Below are 14,871 nucleotides of genomic sequence, written 5' to 3'. Positions count from 1 at the left end.
TTACATGGGTCTGAAATACCTAATCTTTCCCCCCCATAATCATTTCAATTAACCACTAAAGATTGCATACAAAGATGGTATACCTAATGTACCCACTGATACATATCTTTGAATTTATTACCTAATCAGTTATTATGAGCACTTAACATTCAGAAATCAAATCGAGGAAAAAAATAAAATCACATGAATTTCAGTCATGCTCAAGAGTGCATCAGTTGTGCTCTTGTTTCATCAAGGATTTATCAGGTTGGGCACAACCATGCATATGGTTATTAACTACGATGGCCCATATACGCCTTGTCAATATACACTAAAGTAACATAGTTTTGACAGTAGTTTCACACAAAAACGTTGTCAGCAACCACAAAAGAAGTCGTTTTTTGTCAAGTGTTGAACAATTCTTTTTTGTCAAATTTTGCTTTGCTTTTATTTTATTTTGTCAACGCTGTGTTGGCCCCAATACGCCTGTCACTTTTCTAACGTTGCTTTTGAGTAATTGACATTCCTTCTTGATAATACTCGGTAGTCTGATGGGACACAGGTGGCATTAAACGCCACCGCAACCTTTGATGTAGCTTGTGGGTGCCAGACTGACCGTCTTATTTTCTAAAACGAACTGACATTTGATAAACTGTCATTTTTAGCTCACCTGGTCCGAAGGACCAAGGTGAGCTTATGCCATACCGTGGCGTCCGGCGTCCGTCGTCCGTCCGTCCGTCGTCCGTCGTCCGTCGTCCGTCGTCCGTCCGTCCGTCCGTCCGTCAACAATCGACTTCTTCTCCATAACCGCTGGTCGGATTTCAACAAAATTTGACTGGTAGCATCCTTATGGGCTACTAACTGAAAATTGTACAAATGATGGGGCTGACCCCCCAGGGGCCTGAGGGGCGGGGCCAAAAGGGGTCAATTTGGCTATTTCCATATAAACGACTTCTTCTCTGAAACCAAGCATGGGATAGCACCCATAATGCAATGGTAGCATCCTTATAGGGTGGGGATTCAAAATTGTACAAATGATGGGGCTGACCCCCCAGGGGCCTGAGGGGCGGGGCCAAAAGGGGTCAATTTGGCTATTTCCATATAAACGACTTCTTCTCTGAAACCAAGCATGGGATAGCATCCATAATGCAATGGTAGCATCCTTATAGGGTGGGGATTCAAAATTGTACAAATGATGGGGCTGACCCCCCGGGGGCCTGAGGGGCGGGGTCAAATGGGGTCAATTTGGCTATTTCCATATAAACAACTTCTTCTCTGAAACTAAGCATGAGATAGCACTCATAATGCAATGGTAGTATCGTTATAGGGTGGGGATTAAAAATTGTACAAATGATGTGGCTGAACCCCAGGGGGCCTGAGGGGCGGGGTCAAAAGGGGTCAATTTGGCTATTTCCATATAAACGGTACTTCTTCTCTGAAACCAAGCATGGGATAGCACCCATAATGCAATGGTAGCATCCTTATAGGGTGGGGATTAAAAATTGTACAAATGATGGGGCTGACCCCCCGGGGGCCTGAGGGGCGGGGTCAAATGGGGTCAATTTGGCTATTTCCATATAAACGACTTCTTCTCTGAAACTAAGCATGGGATAGCACTCATAATGCAATGGTGGCATCTTTATAGGGTGGGGATTCAAAATTGTGCAAATGATGGGGCTGACCCCCAGGGGGCCTGAGGGGCGGGGTCGAAAGTGGCCAATTTGGCTATTTCCATTTAAACGACTTCTTCTCTGAAACTAAGCACGGTATAGCACCCATAATACAATGGTAGTATCCTTATAGTGTGGGGATTCAAAATTGTGCAAATGATAGGGCTGACCCCCCGGGGGCCTGAGGGGCGGGGTCAAAAGTGGTCAATTTCCATATATATATGACTTTTTCTCTGCAACTTAACATGGGATTACGCTCATAATGCAATGGTTACATCCTTATAGGGTTTGGATTCAAAATTTTGCAAATGATGGGGCTGACCCCCCGGGGGCCTGAAGGGTGGGGTCAAAAGGGGTCAATTTAGCTATTTCCATATAAACGACTTCTTCTCTGCAACTAAGAATGGAAGAGCACTTATAGTGCAATGGTAGCATCCTTATAAGGTTGGGATTTGAAATTGTACAAATGATAGGGCTGACCCCCGGGGCCTTAGACGGCAATAGATGCGAGGTCAAAAAGGTCAATTAGGCTACTATTTTCATATAAATTACTTTGTCTCTGAACCTATGTATTGGATAGCATATTTGTATGGTATCAATAGCATCATTGTATGGTTGTGATTCAAAATTAAACTTTGGGAGTCAATTTTGCTTATTTTTCTAATTGTCAGAGTCTTGTGATAATTACAAACAAAAAACCAGGTGAGCGATACAGGCCCTCTGGGCCTCTTGTTTTAATGAAAATTTTAAGACATTTCTAAATCTTCCGTCCTTAAACCAAGAACTAGACATTGTGAAATGTATCAAGCTTTAAATCGGTGTTTCTTTTGACTCAATAAGACAAGTATTTGTTGAGAAAAATGTTTTTTATTCCCTGTTCATAGGCCTCTCGCGTGTTGTTTAATAATGTAAAAGAGACAGTGACAAATTCTTCTCACTTTATAAATCCTTTGTTTCAGATAGATATTTGCACACATATTGCTAGCTTGTCATCGATTAATCTATATTTTAAGACAAAGTTTATAACCAAATTTATGTTACTTTTTGTTACTTAAGTTTTGGGTTTTCACAAAGTTAGCTAAGTTGAATATGCACTAGGGCTGTAACGAGTATCCGAGTACTCGAGTATTCACGAATTATTGAGAAAGATCGGATACGAATATTCGTTACTCCTGATATTTGTGGATCGTGATCTTTCAAAAGCGAAAAACAATACCTTCTTTAATGCTGTCATAGCTCAAAAATGTGAAGGAATGTACAATAAAATCTGAATATCATCGATGTTTTCACTTTGAAGTAGACCGGAAGTACACAAGAGCTGCGTGAAGTAAAGCTAGCAACATGTTATTTTCGTATCCACGCTTCGATGCAATTTTGTTGATTTCTAGAGATGTAAAAGATTATAATCCTTAGTAATAATAATGATAAAACATAATTATTGAATTCTAGAGATGTAAAAGATTATAATTGATTTCGTTTTCATTACGGGTCGGAAATATGTAAAAATACGAATATATTATATTAGGCTACTGAGTACTGTAGATGTGAACCCCATGTCAAAAACGAAAGTAACTAGGCTAATTATGAGTCAAAATCATAAATAACCTGATTGAAAATAAAAACTATAGGTCTAAAACCAAATTATATTGTAACTACTCTTACAGATTTAAACAGTCCCTAGTTGTGCATATTGTATTTTGGGACTGATCGGTCAACAAGATGGCCGCCAGGCAGCCATCTTGGATTTTGATAGTTAAAGTTTGTTACCGCTATTTCTCATAAAGTATTGAAGGGATCTTTCTCAAATTTCATATGTAGGTTCCCGTAGGACCCTAGTTGTGCATAATGCATTTTGGGACTGATCGGTCAACAAGATGGCCGACAAGCAGCCATCTTGGATTTTGATAGTTAAAGTTTGTTACGGCTATTTCTCAGAAAGTATTGAAGGGATTGTTCTCAAATTTCATATGTAGGTTCCCCTAGGACCCTAGTAGTGCATATTGCATTTTGGGACTGATCAGTCAACAAGATGGCCGCCAGGTAGCCATCTTGGATTTTGATAGTTAAAGTTTGTTACCGCTATTTCTCAGAAAGTATTGAAGGGATTGTTCTCAAATTTCATATGTAGGTTCCTCTAGGACCCTAGTTCTGCATATTACATTTTGGGACTGATCGGTCAACAAGATGGCCGACAAGCAGCCATCTTGGATTTTGATAGTTAAAGTTTGTTACGGCTAATTCTCAGAAAGTACTGAAGGGATCTTTCTCAAATTTCATATGTAGGTTCCCCTAGGACCCTAGTAGTGCATATTGCATTTTGGGACTGATCAGTCAACAAGATGGCCGCCAGGTAGCCATCTTGGATTTTGATAGGTTAAAGTTTGTTACCGCTATTTCTCAAAAAGCACTAAAGGGATCTTTCTCAAATTTCATATGTAGGTTCCCCTAGGCCCCCAGTTGTGCATATTGCATTTTGGGACTGATCGGTCAACAAGATGGCCGCCAGGTAGCCATCTTGGATTTTGATAGTTAAAGTTTATAACCGCTATTTCTCAGAAAGTATTGAAGGGATTGTTCTCAAATATCATACCGTATTTCACCGCAAATAAGACCCCTCCCGCAAATAAGACCCCCCACCTATTTTGACACATTTTCAGACTTAGGGGGGATGTCTGCAAATAAGACCCCCCACCTATTTTTCAGTTTACTGGATGATGGATTTGAGCAATGGAGTAATTAAAAATATCACCAAAATGACTTTGTATCGGAACTTTTTTTTTGTTTATTTTATCGGCATAGAAAAATCACGTAGTAAAGAACTGTTTGTGTGCTTGTTATTTTTGTCATTTAATTCAAGTTAATTCACGGGTGATTTAATTTAATTATCAATAACTACGAAATGTGAACAGTGCTTATATTTAATCAGAGGCTATTTTCAACAAAATACGCCGATATTTGTGTAGTAGCTATGGTTTCAAGGAAGACACCAATGCTGTTGTCGGGTTCACTTCGTTTATTCATTTAAATAATACCCTGTAACATGAATTACATCATATTACCATTTAATATACAGTTATCTATATACATACAATTATACGGCTATACTCATATGTTCAATATTACTTTACATGTTCTAACGGATAGTTAACCAGTTCGTTATCAGAACATATATAATAGCAATTAACAACATCTATATGTATAGATGGCAACTATTACATAACTATAGCATATATAAAAAATACCCACCTCTTCAGTGTGAAGAGGGTTTCACCGGACCGTCGTCCGACGAGCTCAAACCACTCGTTTTATACTGTTGAAATAATAAAACAATACAATTAATTAAAACAATACGAATACCATCGAAATCACTCTCCGTCTGAATAATTATGCCCGATATTAAAATTTATCGCAATTCCAAAAATGATAAGTTACTTTTAAATAAACGATTACCATAATCAAATATATTAAATAGATATTATATTATATTATGATAATAATATTTAAACTACATACAGGTACTTACAATTATGTATTGGGCTAATTTCCTATGAGTCTGCAATCAGTTCATCTACTAGAGATCGATGTTGCCTCTTGGTCATCCAAACCCCAAGTGACCAATACCCCAGATAAACTACCCAACATTCACTCGACGTAGACAATAGACTAATACCATATAAGGACACAAATATGATTGACATACACATTACGTCACATTCACATAACTCATCGCTCTCACTTACACGTGCCTTTTCCGCGCGCGCGCGCCAACGATCTTGTCGCATTGCGTATCCGCGACCCGCGACTATATCGCTACACGGACCATACGCAAACGCGCACTAAAATATAACGTATACAAAATAAAAGTAGTAAAATAACACTACTACATTCTCCCCTCCTTAGATGGAAGCTGTCCCCATCTATATGTCAAGGACAAACTATAAACAAAATAAATGAAATTACAATACGATAAAAGAATATACAACAAAAAATCTTAATTTCAGCCACAAAATTCATCCCGTACTCCCCCGCTCGTAAAGAAGATGCCCTCATCTTCCGCAAGGGTTTCCAAAATAACATTACAACATGGTTACAAGTATCCAATGACAAAAGAAAAAAAAACTAAGTGCTTAAAATTTTTAGCATTGCCTGTTGAGCAGCCGAAGGCATATCCCGAAAGGACGCTGAAGATACCATGTCCACCAGAAATAAAGCCTTCATTTTCCAGTCCGGCACCGTTTCAACAGGTTGCTGTGAACATACAAACTCGCCAGAGGTCATCCAATTAGGCGGTCGTCTGTTCCTTGTCGATCTCCTTGGCACTAGAATCTCCGGTTCAGGCAAATTAACATTTCCCTGTACTGCATCAGCAGCTGCATTCTCCGGTTCAGATTCCGACGTTTCCACATCAACGAAACCAGTGCGAGGTCCAGGAATATGTACCGTGTCATTGCTCGACCGGATACTATCCTGCGTGGGTGGCCGCTGAACATCGGAATTAATATCCATGCCCACAACATCCTCATCGGAACTGTCGCTACTATCGTTCCCGGACAGTGGTTCGACGAGTTCCGTCACAGATTCCTTTCGAAGTGGTTCACGTTCCAGCCTCGACCTCCTTATACGTGGAACTGGTCGAGGTGGAAGTTCAGGAAGTGGTTCCTTATCTATTTCCACAGGTATCGCTCCAATGGGAAGTAGATGGTTCCGATGGAGGGTTTTTGATTTCCCCTTCCCGTCTTCCCTCTGTATTGTGTATACAGGAATGTCTCCATTGGGCTGACTCTTTACGATGTACACGTCAGGTTCCCATCGATCCGCTAGCTTATGTCGTCCCTCAAAGGCCAGTACTTTGACAAGAACTCAGTCTCCCGGTTCCAAAACGGCTTCCCTACTACGAAGATCGTAGTCTGCCTTCTGTCGACTCTGCGATTCCCGAGCCTTCTTACTTGCCAAGCTAAACGAATGAGACATCCTGTTCCTTAAATTCTTAATATAATCCGGTAAAGAACGTGAAGTAGGTTCCTCAACAAATCCACACAAAAGATCAACTGGTAAACGCGGTTGTCGTCCGAACATTAGATGGAATGGCGAATATCCAGTAGTCTTGTGCCTTGTGCAGTTATAAGCTAACGTTAGAGATCCTACGTAGCTTTTCCAATCCTTTTTTTGATGAGGCTCCAGTGTGCCCAACATGTCAATAAGGGTCCGATTAAATCGCTCACACATCCCATTCCCACTAGGGTGGTATGGCGTCGTCCTTGATTTGGCGATGTGTAGTGTGTCACATAAGCTCTCGATTACCTTCCCCTCAAAGTTAGCGCCTTGGTCGGAATGTAACCTCCGTGGAATTCCGTAATGCTCAATAAATCCTTGAAGCGCCTCAGCAGTCGCTTTAGCAGACTGGCTACGGGTAGGTATCGCTTTAGCGTACCGCGTGAAGTGATCAGTAATTACCAACACATCCTGGAACCCGCCTTTGGAAACTTCCAATTTCAAGAAATCCATACACACCAAGTCCATGGGCTGGGTGGTGACAATGCTTACCAACGGTGCCTTGACATCAATCTTAGACTTCCTGAAGAGACATCTTTGACATTCCTTTAGCCACTTCTCCACGTCTTTGGTCATGCCAGGCCAAAAAAAATCTATCCCGCAGCAATGATAACGTTCTATCGCGTCCTGGGTGGCCCGTATCATTATGTAACGACGTCAACACTTGCTCGCGCATGGAAGCCGGCAGTACAAGTTGGTCTACTTCGCCCTCTTCATCAGACATGTGTCTATACAGCACACCACGTTTCAATTTCCAGCTATCCCAGCATCTCTTAAGGGTGGCGCTCTCTGGAATAGCGGATAACCTCTTTCGTGACGGCTTCAGGTTCTGCCTTATGACTGGCAACCATTCCCCAATGACATCATCATCTGCCTGTAACTTTCTCCATTCACGTGCTGTCATCGTGCGGAAACCATGTTCGTCTTCAACTTCAAATGTATCCAATGCCTCTGCTGACAAACTCAAACATTCTACCAAGGGTCCACTACAGGTAACTGCTCCCTTACACACTGCTTGCACAGACTCTGCCGAAATGCTACATCCCGGAAGTCGTGACAAAGCATCCGCATCGGCATTGTTCCTTCCTGGTCGATACTTTATCTCGAAGTTGTATGCTGATAAAGCGGACAGCCATCTATGCCCCGTCGCATCAAGCTTAGCCTTAGATAGGACGTAGGTCAAAGGGTTGTTGTCCGTTAAAACTGTAAATTTCTGTCCATATAAATGATCATGAAACTTCTCCGTAATAGCCCATTTCAACGCCAAGAACTCCAGTTTATGAGCTGGGTAATTCCTTTCCGATTTACCTAATCCTCGGCTGGCGTAGCAAATAGGTCTCAAATGTCCATCCTGCTCTTGATAAAGAACAGCTCCTAGTCCCTGGGTACTCGCATCCGTGTGCAGCTCAAACGGCCGGCTGTAATTAGCATAAACCAAGGACAGGTGGGTTGCACAGTGCATCCTTCAGACTCTGAAATGCAGTAGCCTGTTCAGACGTCCACATCCATTTAACGGTACCCACATCGGACTTCACTCTACCCTTTTTCTTCTTATCTCTTGTTGGTGGCAATAAGTTGGTTAAAGGCCGCGCAATCTTTGCAAAATCCTTTACGAACTTTCTGTAATATCCCGCGAACCCTAAAAACTGACGTAATTCCTCAGGATTAGTTGGTGTCGGCCAATCTCGTACCTTCTCAATCTTCTTTGGGTCAGCCTCAATTCCATCAGGTGTAACAATATGTCCCACGTAGGCAACTCTGTTCATGAAGAACTGACATTTCTTAGATGCAAGTTTCAATCCGTTGTCTCGTAATCTCTGAAAAACCTTTCCTAACCTCTCCAAATGCTCATCATAGGTCCTTGAGAAGATAATTAAATCATCAAGATATATCAAACAAATGGCAAGGTGTAGGTCTCCCATACATCGTTCCATTAAGCGCTGAAACGTCGCAGGAGCATTTGTAAGTCCAAATGGCATCCTTGTAAACTCGTAAAATCCTAATGGGCCAACAGAAAACGCAGTACGCTCCTTGTGTTCATCCTCAAGCTCGATCTGATGATAACCCGATTTTAAATCCAACACGGTAAAGTAATGCGATCCAGCTAAACAATCCAGAATATCCTCCACTCGTGGTAAAGCATATGAATCCCGTATGGTTCTCTGATTCAACTGACGGAAATCTACACACATTCTCAATGATCCGTCTTTCTTTCTTACCAAAACAACGTTCGAAGACCAAGGACTGTGTGATGGCTTAATGACTCCTGCAGATAGCAATTGTTGAAGATGAGTCTTGACTTCATCGTACATAGAAGGCGGTATCCTCCTGTGACGTTGTTTAAAAGCAACTGCATCCGTCAAATCGATTCGATGTTTCACGAGACCAGTACATCCAAGATCAGTGTCCCCATGTGAGAATATATCCTCGTAGTCCTTAATGAGTTTCTTTCCAATACGCAATTCATCTTCGGTAACAGCTGAATTTGAAAAGTCTATCTTGTCCATAAACGACTGAAGTATTCCCATCTCGTCATCAGATTTAGGCAACTCTTGTACAACCACCGGCTGTATTTCACACAAAAACGGCCTTAGGAGGAATTACAAATGTCCTTGTGGTTAAATTGGAAAGCTGGATATCTAGCGGTTGTGTGTTATCACAATCGTAGGAGAATACAGTAGGCGTAACGTCTATATCCTTCGACAGTTTAGAACGTTCCGTAGGCTGAATGATAGCGCAAGTAGTCGGATAAGCACTTCGCTGATCTATGTATCCCTTTAGAGTAACCGTAGAATTGGGCTTCAAAATACAATCCATGTTTCCTGCATTCTTAACAAGACCAATGCTGTTACGATTCCTCGCTAAATCCCGGTCCCTCAACGTCATACAACGAAACGCTAAAAACCATGGCGTATCCAACCCCTTCTGTAGATACTTCGGTCCTTTCTTCCTTCGACAATCTCCTAATAATACATCCAAAACATTTGTCCCGAACAAAACTGGTACCTTCGAGTTATAATTGCTGTTAGGAACAACCAACAATAAACAGCTCTGCTCAGCTGATCCAGGTAATCCTTCAAACTTGACATTCGTCTCAATCAATCCCGAATACGGCAACTGTTGTCCATCTGCACACTCAATAGCAAGTAGTTCACCAACAGACTGTAATTCCAGATGACTCAAATGGCTTTCATAAAATCGTTGACTCACCGTAGACACCGTCGCGCCTGTATCCAGTAAAGCTCTGGTTCCAGTGCCATCTACTGTGACATCTACCTCATTAGCATTGCCAATCATCCGTGCACCAGTAGTCCTCTTCCGTCCGTCCGGACCTTGTATTCGGAAATCTATGAGCGGTCCGTCTTCATAGACTCCTTCCCTTTTACCGAACTCCGCGAGTGATCCAATATTACTCGGCATCGCGCTCTAATATGTCCCGGCTGCCTGCATCTCCAGCAGATAACATCAGGTTTCTTTCCTAATGACTCATCATCCCCATCAGACTTATCCTGAGATGGCCTAGAATGGTAAACAGATCCTTTTCCATAATTGTTTGAATTCCCTCTATTCCGGTTACGATGATCTCGGCTGTTCTTCCAAGATACCGCGCCTCCGTCAGACATCTGTTTCTCTAACCTCTGAATAGCGGCAGACAACTGGTTTACCATAGATTTCAAGTCATCCTTCTCATCCTTCGTCTCTCCTTCAACCACAGAATGAACAGTAGCTGTCGCCATCGCAGATTTACCACCATCTCTTGACCTCTCCATAGACCTGACTGCAATGCACAATTCCTCAAAGTCAGAAATAGAATCATGTTTGTGGCCGGTTATGTCTCTCAACTCCTGTCTCAATCCTGACCAGAACTTGTTGTGTAACCTCTTATTACGCTCTGCGGGTCCTATAGCAGCATCAGCCCTCAGCAACAAGTCCTCAAGCCTACAAGCCCACTCTGTCACGGTCTCTTTAGGTTGTTGATGCGCTGCATAGAAGTTCTCCAGCAAAGTCTCCTGATCATCAACAATACCATACAAGCTTCTCAATTTGGCGATCAGCTGGGCTGGCGTCGCATGAGCTCCAAGTCTCATAGCTACCTTAGCTGCAGTTCCCTTCAATGACCTCCGAATCGACTGTCCAATGATATCCTGAGACTTACCCGTATCGATGAGACATTGTACCTCATACTTCCATAAATCAAACGAAGCCTCGCCTTTCCCATCATCTCCGGAGAATATAGGTATCTTATAGAACCTCGTGTCCAAAGTAGAAGAGCTAGTACTTTGAGTATTACTTACCCCATGACCACGTAACGATGGGTCCGCAGTATCCACTCCTCCAGTATTGCTGAGAAAATCCATCATCTGACTCCTCAAAGTAAGTAAACTTTCACCCTTGGGCCTAGCACCAAGCTGAGAAAATAACTTCGTCGCCTCCGCAACAGGATCGCTATCCTCGGGTGGAGGTATCGCTTCCGCCTGAGCGAGTTTCTCTTTTGAATCCGACATAACAAAGCAAGGGTTACAACATAAACAAAATAATAAAATGCTAAAGCAAACAAACACCAGTATCATCTACGTGTCCTTACCAAACACGGAACAAGTATTCTACTCTTGTCCTCATAGATGTAAACACTTACTAAATATATCCAGCCAAGTCAGCAACATCCAAAGCAACTAAAAAAAACATATATACACGATCGCGCGCAGTCAATATATATGCAACACGCGTACGAGACCGAAGCGTCAATCCAAAATAGCAAAAATAGCACCTAACGCACACTCATATACTCAACATAAATGCAGAAAGATTCACTCCGTACATATAACATAGAACACACCAACATTGACCCAGTAAGTTCCCACAAAAGAAAAAAAAAAAATTATAAATTCCACTGAAAAAAAAAATAACAACAAACTATCCTACATGCTAACTCCTAAGTGTAAAAAAAAAAATAAACTAGCGAAAAGCGGCAGAGAAAAAAAAACAAGTACACCTATGGCACAAATGGTCCGAAAAGATTAAAAAAAAAAAACTAAGTTTAGAAGCAAACAATCCTAACAAATGTTAAAGTAAAAAAAAAAAAATGCGGCAAAAAGAAAAAAAACAAAATATCAGAGACGAGTGATTTTTAGCAAGGTACACAGCGACAACCAAAATATAAATGTACCAACAAAACAAAAGTATCTAAACTTCAATGCAAAAAAAAAAAATAATTAATTCGCTCGCAAACAAAACCAAGTAATTGTAGCAACAAAAATCTAAATTAAATAAGTATCCAATAAACTCGTGTAACAGCAAAAAAAAATAATCAATTACTCCATACTAATATACTATCGTGAAAATAAACAAGATTCTGAAAGCAAGTATTTTTTATATCTAAAAAAAAAATGTCAAAAAGTTACCGGAACTAATATGCCACAAGTACAGAATAACCGGAAGTACATAAACAGGAAGTTCACAACCGGAAATACAAATTTAGAAAATACACATCTTATGACAACGAACGAAAATAATAAAAAATACTGAATCGGTAGTTGAAATCAAGTAAATATTCACAAATTTTAGAACAACGTTATCAAGAGAAAAAAAAAACTTTTGTGAAATACAGAATGTCAATTTACACTTTTTAACTGAAGATCACAGAAGAAGCACAAGATTTATAGCAAGATATATGAAAAGTCAGTGGTACACAAATGTCATTTACCGTGTACGGTCTCCTCCGGATATTCCTTCGTCCAGTTCTTATCCATTCACTTTCAGCTTAGAATTCACTATAGATACGCACATATAGGAAACGTGCCGTACACGCGCACTCGCTGGTCAAGGTCATCTGTAGGTCGTTCAAACGTAGACGCGTGTCTTTCCGATACACAAACATACACAATGGAAATCCATTCATTCATTCACAGGTGAATCGTCGATAGGTATACACAGGTGACTTTACCTGTCGGGCCTTCAAGGTCGCTATTCTACTTGGTAGAAATCACAACGTATCCCGTCATGCGTGTCGACTGGCAGTACACAAAGGTCATCAATCCAACGATACATGGGCGCCAATGTAGTAGCTATGGTTTCAAGGAAGACACCAATGCTGTTGTCGGGTTCACTTCATTTATTCATTAAAATAATACCCTGTAACATGAATTACATCATATTACCATTTAATATACAGTTATCTATATACATACAATTATACGGCTATACTCATATGTTCAATATTACTTTACATGTTCTAACGGATAGTTAACCAGTTCGTTATCAGAACATATATAATAGCAATTAACAACATCTATATGTATAGATGGCAACTATTACATAACTATAGCATATATATAAAAATACCCACCTCTTCAGTGTGAAGAGGGTTTCACCGGACCGTCGTCCGACGAGCTCAAACCACTCGTTTTATACTGTTGAAATAATAAAACAATACAATTAATTAAAACAATACGAATACCATCGAAATCACTCTCCGTCTGAATAATTATGCCCGATATTAAAATTTATCGAAATTCCAAAAATGATAAGTTACTTTTAAATAAACGATTACCATAATCAAATATATTAAATAGATATTATATTATATTATGATAATAATATTTAAACTACATACAGGTACTTACAATTATGTATTGGGCTAATTTCCTATGAGTCTGCAATCAGTTCATCTACTAGAGATCGATGTTGCCTCTTGGTCATCCAAACCCCAAGTGACCAATACCCCAGATAAACTACCCAACATTCACTCGACGTAGACAATAGACTAATACCATATAAGGACACAAATATGATTGACATACACATTACGTCACATTCACATAACTCATCGCTCTCACTTACACGTGCCTTTTCCGCGCGCGCGCGCGCCAACGATCTTGTCGCATTGCGTATCCGCGACCCGCGACTATCGCTACACGGACCATACGCGAACGCGCACTAAAATATAACGTATACAAAATAAAAGTAGTAAAATAACACTACTACATTCTCCCCTCCTTAGATGGAAGCTGTCCCCATCTATATGTCAAGGACAAACTATAAACAAAATAAATGAAATTACAATACGATAAAAGAATATACAACAAAAAATCTTAATTTCAGCCACAAAATTCATCCCGTACTCCCCCGCTCGTAAAGAAGATGCCCTCATCTTCCGCAAGGGTTTCCAAAATAACATTACAACATGGTTACAAGTATCCAATGACAAAAGAAAAAAAAACTAAGTGCTTAAAATTTTTAGCATTGCCTGTTGAGCAGCCGAAGGCATATCCCGAAAAGGACGCTGAAGATACCATGTCCACCAGAAATAAAGCCTTCATTTTCCAGTCCGGCACCGTTTCAAACAGGTTGCTGTGAACATACAAACTCGCCAGAGGTCATCCAATTAGGCGGTCGTCTGTTCCTTGTCGATCTCCTTGGCACTAGAATCTCCGGTTCAGGCAAATTAACATTTCCCTGTACTGCATCAGCAGCTGCATTCTCCGGTTCAGATTCCGACGTTTCCACATCAACGAAACCAGTGCGAGGTCCAGGAATATGTACCGTGTCATTGCTCGACCGGATACTATCCTGCGTGGGTGGCCGCTGAACATCGGAATTAATATCCATGCCCACAACATCCTCATCGGAACTGTCGCTACTATCGTTCCCGGACAGTGGTTCGACGAGTTCCGCCACAGATTCCTTTCGAAGTGGTTCACGTTCCAGCCTCGACCTCCTTATACGTGGAACTGGTCGACGGTCGAGGAAGTTCCAGGAAGTGGTTCCTTATCTATTTCCACAGGTATCGCGTCCAATGGGAAGTAGATGGTTCCGATGGAGGGTTTTTGATTTCCCCTTCCCGTCTTCCCTCTGTTATTGTGTATACAGGAATGTCTCCATTGGGCTGACTCATTTACTCATGTACACGTCCAGGTTCCCATCGATCCGCTAGCTTATGTCGTCCCTCAAAGGCCAGTTACTTTGACAAGAACTTCGGTCTCCCGGTTCCAAAACGGCTTCCCTACTAACGAAGATCGTAGTCTGCCTTCTGTCGACTCTGCGATTCCCGAGCCTTCTTACTTGCCAAGGCTAAACGAATGAGACATCCTGTTTCCTTAAATTCTTAATATAATCCGGAAAAGAACGTGAAAGTAGGTTATCCCATCAACAAATCCAGCACCAAAAGATC

At 41.1% G+C, this 14,871-nt stretch overlaps 1 long non-coding RNA gene and 1 pseudogene across 1 annotated transcript; both read right to left on the bottom strand.

Moving 5' to 3' along the window:
* Positions 1 to 4,683: 4,683 nt before the first annotated feature.
* On the bottom strand, positions 4,684 to 13,558 carry LOC138314039 (uncharacterized). Its single transcript, XR_011207316.1, has 3 exons — positions 13,048 to 13,558; positions 12,406 to 12,833; positions 4,684 to 4,959 (listed from the first exon to the last, which is right to left on the bottom strand). It is a non-coding gene; the product is annotated as an uncharacterized lncRNA (long non-coding RNA).
* Positions 13,559 to 13,564: 6 nt separating this feature from the next.
* On the bottom strand, positions 13,565 to 14,819 carry LOC138314040 (uncharacterized; annotated as a pseudogene).
* Between the last annotated feature and the right edge of the window lie 52 nt (positions 14,820 to 14,871).

The sequence above is a fragment of the Argopecten irradians genome, unplaced genomic scaffold (genome assembly GCF_041381155.1).
Source record: "Argopecten irradians isolate NY unplaced genomic scaffold, Ai_NY scaffold_1241, whole genome shotgun sequence".
Lineage (NCBI taxonomy): Eukaryota > Metazoa > Mollusca > Bivalvia > Pectinida > Pectinidae > Argopecten > Argopecten irradians.
The sequence above is the reverse complement of the archived record's forward strand: the minus strand, read 5'-3'. Positions and strand labels throughout refer to the sequence as shown.